The sequence below is a fragment of the Narcine bancroftii genome, chromosome 8, assembly GCF_036971445.1.
Source record: "Narcine bancroftii isolate sNarBan1 chromosome 8, sNarBan1.hap1, whole genome shotgun sequence".
Taxonomy (NCBI): domain Eukaryota; kingdom Metazoa; phylum Chordata; class Chondrichthyes; order Torpediniformes; family Narcinidae; genus Narcine; species Narcine bancroftii.
The window spans coordinates 23,694,881-23,712,708 of record NC_091476.1 but is presented as its reverse complement, the minus strand read 5'-3'; the positions used below and the strand labels follow the sequence as shown (position 1 = coordinate 23,712,708).

The window sequence follows — 17,828 nt, the reverse complement described above, 5'->3', positions numbered from 1 at the left end:
TAAATATTAGCCCAGTCTCTCAGCCAATGCCTTGGTTATTATCTTATAATCTGTATTCAATAGCAAGATGGGTCTACAAGCCAAAGGTTTTAACAGATCTCTATTTTTCTTAGGTAATACGATAACTATTGCTGTTGAAAAGGTGTCCCAGAGGATCTTTGTCTCCACTGCTTGGTTAACCACATCCATCATGAGTGACGTCAACAAATCTTTAAATTCTTCATAAATCTCTGGCGGAAAACCATCCACCCGTGGAAATTTATCTTATAGCAATCCCAAAGCTTTTTCAATTTACTCCATAGTCAAGGGGGCATTTGTCCTCATCTGACTTTCTTCGCTCAATCTCAACAGCTCGAGTTTATTCAGAAAGCCATCTATTATTGTTTGGTCTTGCGGTAATTCCAATTTATACAGATCTGTGTAAAACTGTTTAAAAGCATCATTAATTAATTTCAGATCATAGGATATCATATCTGGCTCTAGCCAAATGGCATTGATCATCCTTGAGTTTTCCTCTACCCTTAACTGCCAAGACAAAACTTTATGCGCTCTCTTTCTCCCCCAGTTCGTAATTTTTTTGCTTAGATCTCATATCTTCTTCCATTTTATGTTTGTATTGTATTATATTTAAGTTTTTAAAAAATTTATTAAAGTTTGGTTTTTGTCCTTTGAGCTGGATATTTTTTTAAAAAATCTTGACATTCTTGCTGCATGATATTATTTGCTCCCTCAAATAGGCCATCAGTGTGTCCCAGATTAAGAAACTGTTATTAGTAGATGAGCAGTTAGATTCATAAAATGTGTTAATTTGCTCCCTTATAAACGTACAAAAGTCCACTCTTTTCAACATAGGATTTAGGCACCAGCTATACATCGATGTCCGTTTTTCAGCCAGCATTATCGTCAATACCAAAGGTGCATGATCCAATAGTAATCTAGCCAAATATTCTGATTTAACTGTTCGGTTTTCCAACTGTGCCGACATAAAAAGTTAATTCTGGTGAAAAAAATCACGACGATGGTTTTCAAAAGTGACACCATGCTCGTTTGGGAAAAAAAATACAATTTTCAACAAAAAAAAAGAATGAGTAGAGAGAAATCATCTAATCTTGGAAATCAAGCAGTAAAATTGAATTGGATGGAGCTGGAGAACTGATGAGACACCACACCACAGGCTTGTAAACAAAAGTAGTTGATGGGAGTGGGCAGAATGTACTGGCATGGATTAGGGGAAGAAGAATTGATTGAAGAATGATAACCAAAGAAAATAGAGAGTAGAAATATTTATTTTATGATGAGTTAATTCTGCAAGAAATGGGATTTTGCAAGCTCAGCATTGGGTCCCAGCTGGCCACAACCTATGGCATTTATTTGGAGGAGATAAAATTTACTTACTAAAGAATATTGGGCTGTGAGGAGAACTCAGAAACAGCAAGGTTATCTGGACAAGCAAGTGAATGGGTTAAGAGATGCAGGTAGAGCATAATATGATAAAATTTAAATTCATTCTCTTCTGTGGGGGGAAAAACTAGAAAATATAGTATGGCGAGTTTGAAATGTGTTGGCATTAAACAGCAGGAATCACTGACAATTAACTTCTAGGTTAGGGAAGCAATTAGAAAGGCAGGTACATGTGGGCCTTTTATGCAAAAAGATTTGATGATAATCATATTGCAAATGTGTACAGTCTAGTTTTACTACATAATAAGAATACATTTTTGATAGAGGAACTTCAACAAAAGATCAGCAGATTGATCCTTGGAATTGGCAGTGTTTGTCACATCAGAAAAAAAATTAAGCAGATTTGGGCAATGCATCTTGAATTTAGTTGAACACAGGAGTATCTGACAACATTTTAATACATCCCATGTTTTCAGTGGAATGTTAGCATAATTTGTACTCCTTTACTCCATAGCATACATTATGGTACAGCTGCAGAAACCACACCCTTCTTTGGGCTCAACAGGATAGATGTAGGAATGAAGTTTCCTCTGGTTCGAAGGTCTAGATCAGGATAAAATATAGGTATAGACATTCAGGCAGAGAAAAAAGTCCTTCATCCAAAGCATAGCAAATCCTTGAAATTTTTTACCCAAGAAAGCTGGAAAGGCCACAGTTTCAAACCACTTTTTCAAACTGCTTTCCATTGTTTTCTACATAGATAGAAAAAGGATAAGAGAATTACAGGCCCTCAAGTCAGGTTTGCCAATAGACATGTAAAAAAAGACATTGAAAAGAAAGCATTTAAAAATTGCTCTTGAACAATGAACAAATTATGTGTTTAAAAAGTTGTTCAAATTTTCTTAATTTTTATATTTTCTTCCTCACATTAATGTCTTGTCGAGTTTTCTCCAAAAATAGAGATTGTGTGGGTATGGAGTCTGTGCAAGCTGTCCAGTGGTTTAAACGCGTAGTCTAACCCAGCACAAATTCGCATCCACCTCTGAAATAGAGGGGTCAGTACTGGATTGTATGCTAAAGATATCTTCATAGGAATGAATGCACAGGGTGAAAGCTGCTTTAGGTGCCACTCTGAAAGATGCACTCTGTTTAAAAAAAATGAATGACAGATGTGTACTAGCAATCGTACTGCTCAACAGGAAACTGATGCCCCATTTTAATGAAAATAAAAGTCAGGCAAAACAGATGGGTGATCAGTTTACCACCCAAGTTGTGAAGGTGAAAATTAACCCCCTGCTTGCCCCCATCATGAGATATTACCAGCCATAATTGTTAATGAGTGGGTAAAGTTGGTGTCTCAAATATGCAGTGTTTCTGACAACATTTTAATACATCCCATGTTTTCAGTGGAATGTTAGCTCAAGTTGTATTCCTTTACTCCATATATTATGGTACAGCTACAGAAACCACACCCTTTAGCTTGTACTTTTATTAAGACTTCTAAGATGCGAGATAACCAGCTTCTAGTAATTCAGTTCTATTGCAGAAAAACTGATACACAAAACAGACACACTGACGCTGCAGTAGTGATATTTTCTTTTTTTTTTAAAAAAAAAAGACTGGTTTTAAAACATACCATTTTATTTCAAAGCAGATTGGAAACAACTTCTAAACACTTTTCGATAAGAGAAATGACTGAGATACCTGGGTCTGCAATTTGTTCTCATTAAAAGGTTTTGGTTTAGCTCTTCAGACACTTCAGAATAACATATACTGAAAGATTACTTTTACTAAAAGATACCAACAATATCTTGAGGGAGAGCCAGGGATGCTTCCTTTTTTAAATATAATTTCACTCTTTACTTTCTCAATAATTCTTGAAAACATTTGTCTTCATCTTCTTTGGAAGTAACAACCACACAAGTTTCATTTATATAGAATCTTTTATCTTACAAAACATCCCCAGGTACTTCAACTGAATCTTGCCTGAACTACAAAAAGAACCATTACTATAAATAATGTCAGATTAAAGTTACATGATGACTGTGGGAAAGTACAGAGCTAGAAAAATTTAGTAAACACTTCAGAGTCAGGACCTTGGCAGTTGAAGAATGGCTGCAAATAATGGAGTACTTAGAAGGAGTAAAATGCAAGAGGAACACAGGAAAATGAACAGGCAATACAATCAGACCTGTGACCTAACACAATGCACCTATCTATCTCTCAGTTCTTTTAGATAGCAAAAATCATCACCAAAAACTTAATTATTGATCCTGCAGCAGTTGACATTTGCAAAGGACCGTTTCAATTTTCTCCTTTTACATGCAAGAACATCTCTTAAGTTTCAGTCATTGTATACATGTGCTCATAATTTATTTCTACCCACCACATCATTTCCTTTATTGAAAACTTCAATTTCTTAAATTCTTGAAAATGCAACTTCAGTCTATCAGAATCAGTATTTATTGTCATGAACAAATCATGAAATTTTGCTGAAGTATCATAGTGGAAACATTCATATTATAACCATCTTACAATATTGCTATAAAAAAAAAATTAATAGTGCACCAAAAGTAAGCCAGTGTCTTTGGTTCATTGATTATTCAGGAATCTGATGGCAGTGGGGGAAGAAGCTGTCCTTGTGCCATTGAGTGCTCATATTTTGGCTCCTGTATCTTTTTCCCCTGATGGTAGCAGAGTGAAGAGGGGATGGCCTGGGTCTTGGAGGATAAAGGCTGCTTTTTTAAAAAACACTGCCTCATGTAGATGTCCTCGATGAAGTGAAGTCTGGTACCAGTGATGTTGCAGGCTGAGTTAACAACCCTCTGGAGCTTATTCTTGTCCTGTGAGTTGGCACCTCCATACCAAGCAGTGATGCAACCAGCCAGAATGTTCTCCACGGTACACCTGAAGTTTATGAGAGTCTTCGGTGACATACCGAATCTCCTCAAGCACTTCAAGCCTTCTTTGTGATTGCATCAATATGGAGGCTCCAGGAGAGATCCTGAGAGATATTGACATGCTATGCAATCACAGCTCAATTTAACTCTGATATTTCAGATTTCATTTTTCTGAGTTTACACAGCATTTCCACTAGGAAAAAAATATTTCATTTAAATCAATGCCCAGACTTAGCTCTGCATCAGTCCCTTTCAAACATCCAGGCATGATCAGAATTATCCAAATGCACAGATAACATGAGCCTGTTTACTAAAGTCACAGGAATTGTTCAAATTTCTTGCAACTTCGCAAAAATTAGTGGAATTCCTTCATAAAATGTAGTTATTTAAAAACAGAGTTATACTATTTCTGTTAAGGTTCTGCCCTGTTCTCATTAAACACAGTAAGACATCAAATCAGTACTACCCAAAATTCAAGGTCAATTATCCCAATTCTTTGCTTACAACTATTGTTTCCCAACCTGTAGTCGTGTAATGAAACTGTATCTGAAATCCTCATCTTGGCTGATCTATCTTCCACAGTGCAAACTCTGTTGTCTATTTCATAGCTTGCATTAGGTCTCATTATTTTTGTGGAAGATCCATCCTTTTGACTGAATCACTCCTAATAGCTTCCCCAATGAGTTTCTTAATTCCTGCACCAAGTCACTGCAGTACATTATACGAACTTTGTGATCTATCAAGAACATGGATAACAAATTTCAGGCACTTATGGATAGATATTGTATACATGTACCACTATTCAGTCAGCTAAGAAACTCCACATTTGCTCACAAAACTGCCAAAGGTATTTTATAATTTAAAAAAAGGCAATGGGTTTGCTCCTCCTGAGCCCACCAACACACTCTGACCTATGTTTGGTTCCAGTAGTTACTCCTACGCCACCCCAACCTCCAATTCCATACATTTCTTCTCCCCAACTGCTTGGCTACTTCAGAGCACCAGTTTGGCACCTGCAGTTCAGTTTAAGCAAATAAAAAAAATTCAGGTCCTAAAATGGCTGAGACTCACAATGTTAAAAATGAGTGGCTGTGGGTTTGACTTTTTATTGTAATTCTTAAATTAAAATCAACTCTGATAACTGGAAGGCTTTCTTCTATCATTCAAAGATCTCTGGTTGTGGAGAGACTGTTCATAGCTGGAGGTGAAAGCAACCTTTTGAGCAAAAGCAATAATGTTAAAGTACTAAAATCTGGTCACTAACAATCTTCACAGAATGAGATTTAGTGGAACAATACATGACATAAATTTCTACACTTACCATAATTTGTTGTCCAGGTAGTTCTATAAATATTCTTGAGGCAGTGAAAATGCCAGTTTCTCTGTGGATGGGAACAATAATGAACCATTTACGATAATAAATCACAAGCTCTAAATAATAGTTTGCATTAATTTATGCTTGAAAGCTCTACTCTGCAATCAGGCAGCATCATCAGTCTATAAAGCTGGATGTAATTATCCTTTGACGAGTTGCCCATTAATGAATCACAAGGCACAGGTGCACAATGAATGTGAGTTATCGATTCAGACTGAAACTGCAGGTCTGAGCAGGAAAAAAAACCCCACATATGCTTTATTTTCTGATCAAGTTCATCAAATAAACATGTGAAACTCAGACACCAGTAAAACATAGGCAGAATCATCAATTTTAATTCTTCCCAATGTCACATATTTATGGCAGTGTAATCAAAACCAATCTCAGTAGCTGCCACAAGAAATATTTACATAGTCAAGAAAGGGGAGCAAATATGCCAACACGTCAAGTTTCTTACAATTCTTCTCTCTGTAGCCATGGATAATAACCATGTCTGTTAGAAGGAAATAAGCCCACTACACTTTTAGCTTAATTAGTTTAGTGCAATGTAAAAATATTTGTATATGTCATTGTTACAGGACTTTTTAAGGAAAGATGCTTAAAATGTGCATGAAAATAATTTGGTCAACTAGAAATAATGGTCTGAAGTCTTTAAAAAAACAGGCTACAAGATGCAATTTGGTTACAGTAGATTGAAAAAAAAATCTCATCGAAAGAAATGATAGTATTTTTAAATTTTTTATTTACAATAAGTGAAAGCTGATTCCGGCCATTGAAACCCATGCCACCCAATTAATACAAAACCCTGTACATTTTGGAGGGAGGGAGGAAACCAAAGTACTCGGGGAAACTGCACACAGGTCATGAGAAAACGTAAAAACTCCTGGATTCAAAATTAAGTTGTTAGCGCTTTAATAGCATCACACTAATCACTAACTGGGCCGTACATAATCTGAAATGGCAAACATTTTAAAAACATAGGGTTTATAGGTGATACTCAACTGATAATGTTACCTAGTCAAGTCTTAGAAGAGAAGTTAAAGACAGAAAGTGCAGCAACGGGATTAGAAAAGATTCATCATTCAGGAATGGAGGACCAAGAAACTGATACTCAACTGCTTGAAGCAGCATTCAAAGGAATGCTTGTAGTAACAGCCAGAACTTCTATGACACTTGGCATCTTCTATTGGTTTGGCAGGAGTAGTTAGGAAGTGGTAGCTAAGCACTTAGAAAATAATGAAAGGCAAAACTTTGCAGATGCTGAAAACTTGAAATTAAAACACAACATGCTGGAGGCATTCAGTGGGACAATAGCAACAGTGGAAAGAGAAACAGTTAATGTTTCAAGTCTGAGACCTTTCATTAAAATGTTCCCTTTAAGTTCTGAAGAAACGACTTGGATGTGAACTGTTACCTGTTCCTCTCTACAGAAATAAAAATTAAAGTGATAGAATCATCCCTTGACCCTCCCTTCCATGGATCTCTGGTACCATCCCTTTCAATGTGCAGGCCAACACTCTCTTTCTCTCTTTGGCTTGGCTTCGCGGACGAAGATTTATGGAGGGGTAATGTCCACGTCAGCTGGAGGCTCGTTTGTGGCTGACAAGTCCGATGCGGGACAGGCGGACACGGTTGCAGCGGTTGCAAGGGAAAATTGGTTGGTTGGGGGTTGGGTGTTGGGTTTTTCCTCCTTTGTCTTTTGTCAGTGAGGTGGGCTCTGCAGTCTTCTTCCAAGGAGGTTGCTGCCCGCCGAACTGTGAGGCGCCAAGATACACGGTTTGAGGCGATATCAGCCCACTGGCGGTGGTCAATATGGCAGGCACCAAGAGATTTCTTTAAACATTCCTTGTACCTCTTCTTTGGTGCACCTCTGTCTCAGTGGCCAGTGGAGAGCTCTCCATATAACACGATCTTGGGAAGGCGATGGTCCTCCATTCTGGAGACGTGACCTACCCAGCGCAGTTGGATCTTCAGCAGCGTGGATTCGATGCTGTCGGCCTCTGCCATCTCGAGTACTTCGATGTTGGTGATGAAGTCGCTCGAATGAATGTTGAGGTTGGAGCGGAGACAACGCTGGTGGAAGCGTTCTAGGAGCCGTAGGTGATGCCGGTAAAGGACCCAGGATTCGGAGCCGAACAGGAGTGTGGGTATGACAACGGCTCTGTATACGCTAATCTTTGTGAGGTTTTTCAGTTGGTTGTTTTTCCAGACTCTTTTGTGTAGTCTTCCAAAGGCGCTATTTGCCTTGGCGAGTCTGTTGTCTATCTCGTTGTCGATCCTTGCATAGATGAAATGGTGCAGCCGAGGTAGGTAAACTGGTTGACCGTTTTGAGTTCTTTGTGCCCGATGGAGATGTGGGGGGGTGGGGGGCTGGTGGTCATGGTGGGGAGGTGACTGATGGAGGACCTCAGTTTTCTTCAGGCTGACTTCCAGGCCAAACATTTTGGCAGTTTTCGCAAAACAGGATGTCAAGCGCTGAAGAGCTGACTCTGAATGGGCAACTAAAGCAGCATCGTCTGCAAAGAGTAGTTCACGGACGAGTTGCTCTTGTGTCTTGGTGTGAGCTTGCAGGCGCCTCAGATTGAAGAGACTGCCATCCGTGCGGTACCGGATGTAAACAGCGTCTTCACTGTTGAGGTCTTTCATGGCTTGTTTCAGCATCATGCTGAAGAAGATTGAAAAGAGGGTTGGTGCGAGAACGCAGCCTTGCCTCACGCCATTGCTAATGGAGAAGGGTTCAGAGTGCTCATTGCTGTATCTGACCCGACCTTGTTGGTTTTCGTGCAGTTGGATAACCATGTTGAGGAACCGAGGCGCTCTAGTATTTGCCAAAGCCCTTTCCTGCTCACGGTGTCGAAGACTTTGGTGAGGTCAACAAAGGTGATGTAGAGTCCTTTGTTTTGTTCTCTGCATTTTTCTTGGAGCTGTCTGAGGGCAAAGACCATGTCAGTAGTTCCTCTGTTTGCGCGAAAACTGCACTGTGATTCTGGGAGAACATTTTCGGCGACACTAGGTATTATTCTATTTAGGAGAATCCTAGCGAAGATTTTGCCTGCAATGGAGAGCAGCGTGATTCCCCTGTAGTTTGAGCAGTCTGATTTCTCGCCTTTGTTTTTGCCAACACTATTCGCTTGAGAAAGATCAAGTAATTAATGGACAATGTAAAGGAGTTACACAAGATGTCTTAGCTCGCTCTTGTTTTACTGTCTGCTGCAAATTTTAAGAGGAATAATGCAAGTGAGAGGCCATTATTGTGTCGTCAATGAATGGTTCAGTTTGTATTTAATTCAGGAATGCAAACATGCTTGGTACTTAAACACTGAGCATTTTGTTTTATTTATGGGCTGAGCATTCCCTGTTGCTTTGTGAACCCTCATACAGGATGTACAAGTGGAATGTAGCCAGCACACCGATCTTAGAGAAAACCCTTTCTTGAACATTGGTTGGTTGTGGGAAGTTATTAATTCCATATTTTAGTTGAGAATTAGCTGAACATACAAAAGGTATTTAAAAAAATAATCACAATGTTTAAAATTTTTTTTTGAATCCACACAAAAAAATTATCAGTGTTGATTACTGAACAGGTGTTAGAATGTGACAGAAGTCATTGCCCAACTGGAAACGGAGTAGACTTGGTAAAAATTGATTTTATTTCTTTAAATGTAGAAATTATTCAAAAATAAGAAGTGAATTATGACCAGCTATCAAATTTGGAATTAACTAATCCATCAACCCAATCTCCACAAAGTGTTTTCATTAAAATTAATGTGAGGGCTTTCAGTCCTTGCCATAGATGCACAAAACTCTGGAGAAATGGTGTGAACACCATTGACATTTCTGTGGAGTTCCTGTGTAATTTTGTCCATGTTAAAGTGCGACAATTTTTGTAATTCAATCCATATGTGGTTAAAGCCTGGAGTGAAGCTTAAACACACAACATTCTGACATATATTTGAGAAATTCACTAATTCAGCCAAACAGATGCTCAAAATTAAATTGGTTTCATGCACTTAGAGGGATGAATGTAAAAACAAAAATTTCTTTTGCTTATTTTACCACTATAATCAATAGTATTAGGACAGAAATAATTTTATGCTTTCATGGAAACATTATCTATCAAAGCCCAGAACTGATACAATCTCACGTTTGTTAGGGAAGCATCAAGTGTTATGGTGACAGACTTGCATCTTTTAGTTGCATCAGCCATAAGCAATCTGCATAACCCAACTAGTACTCAGAAGTTTTCTGGAGTTGGAAAGTGCAAAGTTATACTAGGGAAACTGGTTAATGATCAGGTACTTGGACAGGAATAGTACCTTGTTATTTTGCACCTTTGCAAATTCATTGGGATCTTAATGCTGTAGTATTGTGCCACCCATTGTTCATTCACATTCTCCTCCCCACCCCCCAAAAAAATTTATAGATTGTGCATTTAAAGGATCCAGCAGATTCCTTTCCATGTATTTTCAGAAGTCACAAACTTTCAGTGGCACATGGATCATTTATATTTAGCAAGTCAATCGCAAAGAGGATATTCAAGCCCTGCAAGCCCTCAAACTAATTCACTTTTCCCCTGTAATAGTACAGTTTCTATCACCAATGTGTATATGTACATATGTAGAGATGGTAGTGTAGGATGACTGTGATTGGCTGAGAGTGTAGCCACACCTACTGGCAGGTCTTAAAGGATTGCTCCTAGCCAGACCAGGTCATTCTGGACTGGTCGACCTATTTGTGATATACTCCAGTCTTTTAGTTAATAAAAGCCTTGGTTTGGATCAACAAGTCTTTGGTTCTTTCGACGCGCATTACAATTTTATTAACTAAAAAATTTTGAAGGGATGGAGCGTATGCTACGGCTGGAACGCCTCGACATCGACCCACAGTCAGCTACAGCCTCAAATGACTTTAAGCACTGGGTGAGATGCTTCGAAACATACTTACAGCTCTCTGATCCTGCCATGATAGAGGACAGCCATCAACTACTAATATTGATGACTATGGTGTACCCGAGAGTCTACCAGAGTGTCCAGGATGCGACCACTTACACCGGAGCCATGAAGGTGCTGAAAGGGCTCTACGAGTGACCAGTGAACAGGGTCTATGCTCGATACAAACTTGTTACAAGGAGGCAACAGCCCAGTGAGTCCTGTAGAGCTTATATTCAGGCACTAAGGGCAATGGGCAGGGACTGTGCCTGCACAGACAGAACTGCTGCAGAGACCACAGACGATCTGATTCGGGATGCCTATGTGGCCGGGGTTTGATCGAATGAGATGAGACAGCGCCTGCTAGAGCATGGGGGAGAAAACCCAGAGGACGTGATCCGGATCGCAGAGACGATGGAGGCTGCGGTCTTAAGTATGGACATGTACTCTCGGGGCTGGACCCCACACTCTGATGCAAGTAGGATGCCCTCCCTCTACCCTACTACTGCTGCTACGCTGTCCGATGCAACCCCAAAGTGTTATTTCTGTGAGAGGAACAAGCACAGAAGGTCCCAGTGCCCGGCGACAAAAGCCACGTGCCAGAAGTGCCTTAAAAACGGCCATTTTGATGTAGTCTGTGGCTCCAAAATGGCCACCGTCAAACACAGTGCCTCGAGTGAAACCTAATCACCATTCTCCATTTCAAACACATTTTCCTCAGAGCTCTCGTCCAATGAGAGCGAGGACTCCACCGCGCGGCAGCGCCTGACGTCACGGGGCAGACACCGAGCGCGGAAGGTACAACCCACCCTCGCCGCAATGACGTTCACCCTACCTCACGAAGCAACTTCCAACCAGGCCCCAGCCCTGACCTCAATGCCCACCACCGCCGCCACGACCGACGCTGCCGACCCGGGACCCCCCGATGCTGCCAACCCGGGACCCTACGCTGCCGCCAACCAGGGACCTGCCACCGCTTACTGCCCCACTGCTGACCCCCCCCCACCGCCGACGGAAAGCAGTGACTCCCAACACTTACCGTTGGCTGCAGGCAGCAAAACCAACTCCTCGACACTGTTTTTTCAGGCCCAACTGTTTGCGTGATGTCATCATGCACACGTTGCGTGACATCATCACACAGGATTCCACTGTCCCCACTACAAGTCTCTGCATCAATAACCCTCGACCAGGACTTCCCCCAATCCCTCACAAAAGCAATGGAACTGAATAAAGTGCATGGACACTATACCAATTGCTTATTTATCTCGGGGTCAACTGACAGTTTTATCCGCCCAGACCTGGCCCACCGTTGTGCACTGGCTATTCTCCCCACTGCACAGAGAATTTCATTGGCGTCCAGATCGCACTCGACTGGGGTAAAGGGGTACTGCATGGCGACCCTGAAAGTCCAGGGCATCACGTTCACAGACTTCAAACTATTAGTCCTTCCCCAATTGTGCGCCCCTGCACTGCTGGGACTGGATTTTCAGTGCCAGTTTCAAACCATTTCCCTGCACTTGGGGGGCCTCACGCTTCGCTCTCTGTCTGTAACCACTCCACCCCGGAAAACTCCTGCCCCATTGCTACTGCTACTGGGATGTCTGCTCAGCAATATGGCTCTCATCCCCACAAAAATCAGTCATTCTAAATTCCAAGAGACTGCTGAAGGTGAAAAGCATGAAGTATGCACCTATTTGCTGATAGAGGTGAGGTAAAATTTAGAAAGTTAATGAGGGAAAAATAACAAAGTGATAGAGCAGGGTAGCAATGGACAATAGCAACAGGATTATCAGAAAGGGGAAGTGTAAACGCAAATGTACAGCTTCAAATGGAATGAGACCAGGTAAATACTAGGAAAAGTTACAGCTTTTTTTTTAAGTGTTTACATCCGGTACCACACGGATGGCAGTCTCTTCAATCTGAGGCGCCTGCAAGCTCACACCAAGACACAAGAGCAACTTGTCCGTGAACTACTCTTTGCAGACGATGCCGCTTTAGTTGCCCATTCAGAGCCAGCTCTCCAGCCCATGATGTCCTGTTTTGCGGAAACTGCCAAAATGTTTGGCCTGGAAGTCAGCCTGAAGAAAACTGAGGTCCTCCATCAGCCAGCTCCCCACCATGACCACCAGCCCCCCCACATCTCCATTGGGCATACAAAACTCAAAACAGTCAACCAGTTTACCTACCTCGGCTGCACCATTTCATCTGATGCAAGGATCGACAAAGAGATAGACAACAGACTCGCCAAGGGAAATAGCGCCTTTGGAAGACTACACAAAAGAGCCTGGAAAAACAACAACCTGAAGAAACACACAAAGATCAGCGTGTACAGAGCTGTTGTCATACCCACGTTCCTGTTCGGCTCCGAATTATGGGTCCTCTACCGGCATCACCTACGGCTCCTAGAATGCTTCCATCAGCGGTTCACTCCATCCTCAACATTCATTGGAGTGACTTCATCACCAACATCGAAGTACTCGAGCTGGCAGTGTCCGCAAGCATCGAATCCACGCTGCTGAAGACCCAACTGCGCTGGGTGGGTCACATCTCCAGAATGGAGGACCATCGCCTTCCCAAGATCGTGTTCTATGGAGAGCTTTCCACTGGCCACCGAGACAGAGGTGCACCAAAGAAGAGGTACAAGGACTGTTTAAAGAAATCTCTTGGTGCCTGCCCCATTGACCACCGCCAGTGGGCTGATCTTGCCTCCAACTGTGCATCTTGGCGCCTCACAGTTCGGTGGGCAGCAACCTCCATTGAAGAAGACCGCAGAGCCCACCTCACTGACAAAAGACAAAGGAGGAAAAACCCAACATCCAACCCCAACCCACCAATTTTCCCTTGCAACCGCTGCAACCATGCCTGCCTGTCCCGCATCGGACTTGTCAGTCACCAACGAGCCTGCAACAGACATGGACATACCCCTCCATAAATCTTCGTCCGCGAAGCCAAGCCAAAGAAATATAGTATTCACACCAAAATGAGCAAATGAATAGGATAAAATGCAATTAATCATAATGATCCATTACAGAGGGATGGTTCAAATACACCAAGGTTTGATATTAAATATTCCAGGATACTTATCTTTTAGAAAAAGACCGTGATATTAAGGAATGGGATGAAGGCATTAGTTAGGAAGAATCTTGTGTGAGAGGATCAAGTAGAAATAGATAATTACCACCCCCTCCCCCCCCACCACCAAGTTTACAGATAAAGCCTTACAAATTTTTTTTTATTGGCAGTCCTTCAGTTTGAAGAAGACACTTTGTTGTGCAGTTCATCTGTGGACACCAAGGTGACTTGGCAGTGCAAGTCTGGAAGCGCAGAGCCTAGAATAATGGGGGCACTGGGAGCCTGTTTTTGTAATAACTGTGGTTGCTGCTTAGTGACATAGTTCATGGTTGTCTATCAGTTTTTGGCAGTTCTTGTCTTCAAGACTGATGTAGACTTCATAGCACAAGGGCTCGCTAATGGGATCTATCAACAGCTGCAGCTTTTAGTTCTCTTCACTAGATATCACAGTAGCATAGAGGTTCCTTCACAGCATCTTTATAGCGCTTGCGTGGATGACCTTGAGGTCTCCATCCAGTCTTCAGTTCATTATAGAGCGGCCCACCACATCTGGGTTCTGATGATCATGAACTCGATGCTAATATACTATTAAAGATAAAAGTCTAACTAAGCAGGGAGCGAATGGAAAATGGGATCAACCGGTTCTTCATCCTGCCATTTTATTCAAGCCGCTGCTACGAGCAAAGAACGACGAAGACACTCCACTGGCTGAATATTTACTCCCATTTTCACCAACGATGTGTGTTACTTCAAAGAACATTTACTTTTGCAATTTTAAACTTACATATTTTTAACCCATTTTCTTTTTCTTATTTATTTTCATTTTTTTAGTTTTTCCTCGATTTTTTTTATTGCCGGTTGCTTGAATTCCAGAAACCAGGGGTTTTGCTGTACTTCAGATGAAACTGATGAACAGCATAGGGAAGAATGCATTGGAATTTCTCCACAGGTTCCCAGACAAGAGTGACATGGCAAGTCATAGTACAAATCGAGAACACAGAGGTGCCTATTAAAGTTTAATAAAATAATTATGGGGACTTTAATCCAGACTCAGCAAGTAATATCAGTAGTAACTGCATAGAGGATGAATACGTGGAGGGCTTAATGAAAACACGTCATGGAGATCACATAGATGGATTAGTTAATTCCAAATCTACTAGTTGGTCATAATTCATTTCTTATTTTGGCACCATTACAACTCACTTCTCAGTCCCCAATGTTCCAAAGAAACACGTCCCTCCAGTCCACTTCGGCCCTCCAGTCCACTTCGGCCCTCCAGTCCACTTCGGCCCTCCAGTCCACTTCGGCCCTCCAGTCCACTTCGGCCCTCCAGTCCACTTCGGCCCTCCAGTCCACTTCGGCCCTCCAGTCCACTTCGGCCCTCCAGTCCACTTCGGCCCTCCAGTCCACTTCGGCCCTCCAGTCCACTTCGGCCCTCCAGTCCACTTCGGCCCTCCAGTCCACTTCGGCCCTCCAGTCCACTTCGGCCCTCCAGTCCACTTCGGCCCTCCAGTCCACTTCGGCCCTCCAGTCCACTTCGGCCCTCCAGTCCACTTCGGCCCTCCAGTCCACTTCGGCCCTCCAGTCCACTTCGGCCCTCCAGTCCACTTCGGCCCTCCAGTCCACGTCGGCCCTCCAGTCCACTTCGGCCCTCCAGTCCACTTCGGCCCACCAGTCCACTTCGGCCCTCCAGTCCACTTCGGCCCTCCAGTCCACTTCGGCCCTCCAGTCCACTTCGGCCCTCCAGTCCACTTCGGCCCTCCAGTCCACTTCGGCCCTCCAGTCCACTTCGGCCCTCCAGTCCACGTCGGCCCTCCAGTCCACGTCGGCCCTCCAGTCCACGTCGGCCCTCCAGTCCACGTCGGCCCTCCAGTCCACGTCGGCCCTCCAGTCCACGTCGGCCCTCCAGTCCACTTCGGCCCTCCAGTCCACTTCGGCCCTCCAGTCCACTTCGGCCCTCCAGTCCTGGTACCATACTCGCGGTTCCTTTCTTCACCCTTTGCAGCTTACTAACATGTTTCCTATAGTTGGGTGACTGGAACTGCACCCAATAGAAGGAAACTATTCAGCTTTTAGCAACTGTATTTTTAGTCGATGGATCAACCGCCAAAACAGTCATCAGCCTGCTGCAACTCTGCAATCCTAGCATATCCTTTAGGATATGGAAATATTTTGGGTGCATACCTTTTTTCTTCAGCCCTCCGAGCCTCAGGAGAACACCAGATTCTTTCCAAGGCCAGGCATCGTTACCAGAATTACCTCCAGAACAGAGCAACAGACTGCCAGGAAGGCCACGGCTGGCCACCTGACTCTGGGGAGTCCATTAAAGGGTACAATTTCTATGTACTCCACCCTACCATGATTACTCATGTTCCACACATACACGTTGAAAAGAGATACTCTGTCCCTGTCAAATGCACAAAATATCACATGAAGAATATTCTCTCAAACTTGTATGCATTCAGCAGGAATCAAAACTAGGCAGAGAGATTTCTCAGAGATCTTCACATTCTGCTTTCAACAAAGTATGGCATCAGTCATACGCATGGTAATCCTATTCTTCCCATTTGAAAAGCAAACAGCTTTCAAAATATATACACACACATATACACGTGCAAATTTTTTTTGTTGTTGAGAGTCTATGAACCCTGCGTCTCACAAGGTTAAAAATTTCCTGTTCCCTACCTGGGTTGAGGTGATAACCATGCTCAATGAAGACAATGGAGTGATTTTTGCATCTTTAAAAGAAGGACTTCAGGCATAACTTCAAAACTGTTCACCAAAACCCAAGGAAGACACTCCGTCCAAGGAAGAAAAAAATTGATTTTCTCCATTGAACTTTAGCAATTACTTGAACACAATAATCTTGCCACCATCTTACGATGACACAAATAGAATGATTGTGACATTCCAAGTATGGAGAGATAACTTTGGTTTTTTTCTGATTCTGAGACCACCCAAAAAGCTCTGGAGCTGAATACAATTCTGACTGGGAAGAGTCACAGTTCAATAAACTCTGATAAAGGATATCGGAACCAGTTAGTGGTAGCTGGGTTCCTGTACCCTGTCATCAATATTTTATTTTTAAAAGGAGCAACTCCTGGAACATCAGAGATTTCCAAAATCATTTTCAAAAACCAAGGCTGTTCCTGAAATCATATTTGTGCTTTTGGTGACCTTTATAGTTCCATAAATCATTGACCTTCACAAATGCCAAACGGTCCTGGGAATCAGGAGCTGAATTTGCTTCAATTCGGCCTTATTTGAGATTTATGGATCTTTCCCACACTCCCTTTTTTCAAGTCTCTTTAACAATATTTATTTGTGCTTTTCAGTTGATGGCTTTAAAATAAAATCAGCTATTTATCCTTACAAACCAACTGAGGTATTTGTCTTGTAAATGTATTTATTGAAACAGTGACCTGTACTTAAGTTCATTTTGACCAGACATTTCTGTTGGCACAGTTGCAGGACATTAAAAACTTGAAAACAAAAGAACTATTTTAAGATAACAGAGGACCATTTGAATGTATTACATGTCTTTAGCAGCATTTCTAGGTATTTAAAAGGCTTGTTAACAGAAAAAATATTTAGAACCCAGCACAATAATATTATTTTAACATAGTACCCAATTTTAAAGACAAATACTATTGAGCTCTTCTTTCTAACAGAAAGAAAACCTTTAGAAAGTATACTTTAATTATGCACATAGCAGAAACATCTCTGCTGACCACCTTTCATCCAATAAAATCACCCCAGTTCATATCCTGTGATACCAGTGAAAGAAATTTAAATGTTGTAATGCCACTTCTTATCTGAAGGAAGAATTGCTAACCACAATTACACACCCAAAAGTGCACTCCCAAAGAATAATACAAAACTATTTTTATGCAAATATCAGGATTTATTTTGTTGCAAAGAACAAAATTAACTTGTTCATGGATTTGTTTTCACAATTTGTCCATACACAAAGTCTCACCGAATAGTAACTAACAAAGGATAATCCTTGCTTTACGATCTTAATCACACAAATGCATTCAGCTCATTATTAGTTAACCCAAAACTAACATATTGACTTTGTTTTTATCAAAACTAGAAATGTTATCAATGAATGCCTTTTGAATCTGGAATCAGCTGTTTAACAATCAGACA

At 41.8% G+C, this 17,828-nt stretch overlaps 1 long non-coding RNA gene across 1 annotated transcript in view; it reads right to left on the bottom strand.

The window, feature by feature from the left end:
- LOC138740492 (uncharacterized) overlaps positions 1 to 11,690 on the bottom strand; it is a 48,689-nt gene extending 36,999 nt beyond the window's left edge. Inside the window, exons 1-2 of the long non-coding RNA XR_011342949.1 lie at positions 11,644 to 11,690; positions 5,623 to 5,683 (exon numbers count right to left, since the gene is read on the bottom strand). This is a non-coding gene — a long non-coding RNA (uncharacterized lncRNA). The remainder of the gene's footprint in view (positions 1 to 5,622; positions 5,684 to 11,643) is intronic.
- Between the last annotated feature and the right edge of the window lie 6,138 nt (positions 11,691 to 17,828).